We start from the raw sequence: 5,443 nt of genomic DNA, 5'->3' as shown, positions 1-5,443 counted from the left end.
TCTTGTTCTGACAGTGATGACTTTTGTAAATTCTTTTGACAGGATATTAGAAGGAGATGATTTGCTGATAGAAATGTCAAGATCTAACATTCACTCAATTCATGGGAGCTGAATGTCATCGGTTTGAATCTGGAAGAAGAAACGTTTATCTGCTTGAGTTGGGTGAACCATTGGTGTGAACAGAAAAGCATCGAGGCCCGTGCAACCCGAGTGACGGTGTTCCAGTGCACATATTGTGAAAACTGCAGGAGAGACAGAAAGACACTCAGATCATGGAAAAAGCATGGAAATGTGAGGACTGTGAAAAGTCATTCCGTTCCCCATCAGTGCTGGAAATTCATCGACGCAGTCACACCGGGGAGAGGCCATTCACCTGCTCCAATTGTGGGAAAGGATTCACTCGGTTATCGATCTTGCTGACACACCAGCGAGTTCACACCGGGGAGAAGCCATTCACCTGCTCTGATTGTGGGAAGGGATTCACTCAGTCATTGCACTTGCTGATACACCAGCGAGTTCACAATGGAGAGAGGCCATTCACTTGCCCCGTGTGTGAGAAGGGATTCAGCGATTCATCCACACTGCAGACACACCAGAGAGTTCACACTGGGGAGAGGCCATTTATCTGCTCCATGTGTGGTAAAGGATTTGCTCAGTCATCCAACCTGTATTCACACCAGCGAGTTCACACCGGAGAGAGGCCATTTCCCTGCTGTGTGTGTGGGAAGGGATTCAGTAACTCCGCCAACCTGCTGAGACACCAGCAACTTCACACTGGGGAGGCTTCCTTCACCTGCTTTGAGTGTGGTAAAGGATTCAGTGATTCATCCAACCTATTTTCACACCAGCGAACTCACACTGGGGAGAGGCCATTCACCTGCTTTCTGTGTGGAAAGGGATTTAGTCAGGCATCCAGTCTGCAGACACACCAGCGAGTCCACACCGGGGAGAGGCCGTTCACCTGCTCAGTGTGCGGCAAGGGATTCAGTGATTCGTCCAACTTTATTTCACACCAGCGAGTTCACACTGGGGAGAGGCCATTTAACTGCTTTGTGTGTCAGAAGGGATTCAATCGATTATCTAACCTGCTGACGCACCAGCGACTTCACACTGGGGAGAGGCTGTTTGCCTGCAATGAATGTGGAAAGGGATTCACACGATCATCCCACCTGCTGAGACACCAGCGAATTCACAAACGATTACAAGCATTGGATTCTGCTGTTATTGCTGCTATTAATCACACCCAGAACTGAACCACGTTCATTCTGACAGTAGGTGAAGTGGGAGGGTCGGACGGTTTCTTTCTGCTGGACTGGCCGGTCTCATGACTTTGCTTCCAGTGGGCTGATGTTCTTTGAGCCTGGGAGAGCACATTTCCACTGAAATGATCCACAAAAGCTGATGAAAGATATTTATTTTATTCTGGATAGTAAATAGTGTTTTTCCTAACGCTACAGGTAGATCTAAAATAAATACATTTGTCTCTGTTCCATTGAGTCTACAGCACAGGGCCAGGCCAGTTGGCTCAATTGGTCTGTGTCAGTATTTATGCTCCACATGAGCCTCCCCCTCGTCATCTCCCCCCATCAGCATATCCTTCTATTCCTTTCTCCCTCAGGTATGTATCCAGCTTCCCCTTCAATGTATTCATGCTGTTCACCTCAACCACTCGCTGTAATAGTGAGTTCTACAGTCTCACCACTCGCTGGTAAAGAGGTTTCACATTAAATCCCTATTAGATTATTGAATCTCTGAAAATGCACACAGCATTTATAACAAAAAGGATGAATTGTCAGCGCGGATAGAGATAAATGTGTGTGTCCTGATAGACATTACAGAGACTTAGTTGAAAGGTGACCTAGGCTGGGATCTAAATATTGAAGGGTATTTGACATAATGGAATGGCAGGAAGCTAGGAAAAGGTGATAGGATCTCTCCCATTAATTAACGATGACATTAGTTCAGTACAGAGCTACCACCTTAGCCTGAAAGATCAGGATGAAGGATCGGTTTGGGTCAAGATAAGAAATGGTAAAGGTGTGAGGTCTCTTGTGGGAGTATTTAATGGGCCCCTTACCTATGTTACACTGAACTGATTTTTTTATTTTGAACATGACACTATAATAGTATATTTATTTACTAGTGTGACAAACAGGCTTACATTAACACTGCAATGAAGTTACTGTGAAAGTCCTTTAGTTGCCACAACCCAGCGCCTGTTTGGGGAGACTGAGGGAGAATTTAGCATGGCCAATGTGCCTTACCAGCACGTCCTTTGGACTATGGGAGGAAACCGGAGCACCTGGATGAAACCCACGCAGACACGGGGAGAACATGCAGACTCTGCACAGACAGTCACCCAAGCCGGGAACTGGCCATGGGTCCCTGGTGCCGTGAGGTAGCAGTGCTAACCACTGTGCCACCGTGCCGCACTAAGATACTATATTGCACTGCACATAAATAAAATAAACACCTGATCAAAAAGGACTAGGAAAAAGTATAAACTTATAAATCTCAACTCCTTTTCACAAATACAGATCAAATACTTCATCATTCCCATTTCCCAGTCACATAATTTTCTAATTATTGTGATTATTCAAATAGTATTTCTATTAAACTCATAGATAATACCATTATTTAATTCCATGACTTTATATAAACTAACATTTGAAGCTTATACATTGTTTTAAAGCTGTATTTACACATATTTTCAAATCTTCACCCAAAGCATTCCAAAGATTCATCCACAAACTGAAATATACACAGACTTCAAAGTTGTACAAACATAACATTTTTTAAACTTGTTTTTTTCTATTTAATTCATGATCATCATCCCTTAAAGTCAACAGTTTCTTTGCAAATTTTCAGGCAAAGATTCATTTTTTGCTTCATCCAAAATCATTGCAGTTTTCAGTTCAACTGACTTCCTAAACTTTAAAACCTGGACATTTTATAAACAATTTGTTGCTAAGTTCTTGAAAATTCACTTTATTACTATTCATTTGGCTTTTTTCTGTAACATGTAGATCGGATTAATAAAGTTAAAGTTTGATGTTTATTTATTAGTGTCACAAGTAGACTTACATTAACACTGAAATGAAGTTAATGAAAATCCCCCAGTCACCACACTCCGGCACCTGTTCAGCTACACTGAGGGAGAATTTAGCATGGCCAATGCACCTAACCAGCACGTCTTTCGGACAGTAGGAGGAAACCGGAGCACCCGGAGGAAATCCACGCAGGCGCAGGGAGAACGTGCTGACTCCACACAGTGACCCAAGCCAGGAATCAAACCTGGGTCCCTGGCACTGAGAGGCAGCACTGCTAACCACAGTGCCGCCATGTCGCCCAAATATTCATGCTTTATAACGTTTCCCCAAACCTCTGAAGAATCATTTCAAATGAACAATACAAAATATGCAATGACTGCAGATCCAATATGGGCGGCACGGTAGCACAGTGGTTAGCACTGCTGCTTCACAGCTCCAGGGTCCCGGGTTCGATTCCCGGCTCGGGTCACTGTCTGTGTGGAGTTTGCACATTCTCCTCGTGTCTGCGTGGGTTTCCTCCCGGTGCTCCGGTTTCCTCCCACAGTCCAAAGATGTGCGGGTTAGGTTGATTGGCCATGCTAAAAATTGCCCCTTAGGGTCCTGAGATGTGTAGGTTTGAGGGATTAGCGGGTAAATATGTAGGGATATGGGGGTAGGGTCTGGGTGGAATTGTGGTCGGTGCAGACTCGATGGGCCGAATGGCCTCCTTCTGCACTGTAGGGCTTCCATGATAAATTTAGTTTTACTCAGAATTTCAATACTCTTTGATTATTTTGTTTTAATATATTGTATATGTGGTTCCCAACAAAATATATGGTCTAGGAGAACACCCAGAACTATATTTCCATATTGGGGAGGCGATGGTGTAGTGGCAGTGTCACAGGACGAGTGGCCCAGAGACTCAGGGTAATGCTCTGGGGACCCAGGTTCGAATCCTATTGTGGCAACTGGTGAAATATAAATTAGATGAAAATCTGGGATTAAATGTCTAATGATGATTAGAAATTATTGTCGATTGTCATAAATGCCCATCTGGTTTATTGATGTCCTTTAGGGAAGCAAATCTGCCAACCTTATCTGGTCTGACCAACATGTAACTCCAGATCCACAGCAACATGGTTACCTTTAATTGCCCTCTCAGTTCAAGGACAATTAGGAATGGGCAATAAATGCTGTCCCAGTGACACCCACATCCCATGAATAAATAAATGTTGACATTGTCTGTGGGGAGAGAATAGAGCCAACGTTTCGAGTCTAGATGACCCTTCATCAGAGGGGTCTGACCCCTCTTCTATTTTTGTAAATGTTGACATTGTTTATTATATTAACCAAGGGATTTACTTCACCAAATAACATAAACTTCGTTCCACTCAGAGTCGGTCACAATTCATTTTTGACAAACAATATTTTTATTTTCTCCAATTCAGCACTAACAATTTCAATAAGCTCTTGAAGATCCCACCCAGAATAAAACATATTGGCATCATCTGCAAACAAAACTAATTGTAATAACTTTGATACATTCCAAATGTCATTAATATATAAAATAAACAATTTAAGGCCCAAAACAGATCCCTGTGAAACTCCACACAGAATATTCACAAAATCTGATTCACATCATCGACTGTTACAAATTGTTGAGATTTTCCAAATAACTTCTGAGCCACTTATTCACTACTCCCCTAATCCCTTGTTTCCAGTGTTTTAAGTAATATTCCATGGTCAATTGTATCAAAATCTGTGTAAGATCAGTAAAAACCTCTATTGGAAATTGTCTTTTTGTCCACAGCATTCGTCATTTTCTCCACAAATTCCATCAGTGATAGTGAGATAGACCGACTTGGTCTGACTATTACACAGTGAGTTACATTGAGCAATGGAATTATCAGACCATTTAGCAAATGACTTCTCTTTTCTCTGCAAAATGAGAAAAGTGAACACACTCTCCTGAAATTAGTATAATCATGTAGTATAATATGCCCGGCTAGCTCAGTCGGTAGAACGTGAGACTCTTAATCTCAGGGTCGTGGGTTCGAGCCCCACGTTGGGAGTTGTTGTTTGGGGCAGCAGGGTAGCACAGTGGTTAGCACTGCTGCTTCACAGCTCCAGGGACCTGGGTTCGATTCCCGGCTTGCGTCACTGTCTGTGTGGAGTTTGCACATTCTCCTCGTGTCTGCATGGGTTTCCTCCCACAGTCCAAAGATGTGCGGGTTAGGTTTATTGGCCATGCTAAAATTGCCCCTTAGTGTCCTGAGATGCGTAGGTTAGAGGGATTAGTGGGTAAATGTGTAGGGATATGGGGGTAGGGCCTGGGTGGGATTGTGGTCAGTGCAGACTCGATGGGCCGAATGGCCTCTTTCTGCACTGTAGGGTTTCTTCTATGTTTACCACCA

At 43.3% G+C, this 5,443-nt stretch overlaps 1 non-coding gene across 1 annotated transcript; it reads left to right on the top strand.

Moving 5' to 3' along the window:
• The first annotated feature begins 5,028 nt into the window (after positions 1-5,028).
• trnak-cuu (transfer RNA lysine (anticodon CUU)) lies at positions 5,029-5,101 on the top strand. Its single transcript has one exon. It is a non-coding gene; the product is annotated as a tRNA-Lys (tRNA).
• The last annotated feature ends 342 nt before the right edge of the window (positions 5,102-5,443 follow it).

This window comes from Mustelus asterias, unplaced genomic scaffold (assembly GCF_964213995.1).
Source record: "Mustelus asterias unplaced genomic scaffold, sMusAst1.hap1.1 HAP1_SCAFFOLD_100, whole genome shotgun sequence".
Lineage (NCBI taxonomy): Eukaryota > Metazoa > Chordata > Chondrichthyes > Carcharhiniformes > Triakidae > Mustelus > Mustelus asterias.
This window is presented reverse-complemented; position numbering and strand designations above follow the sequence as displayed.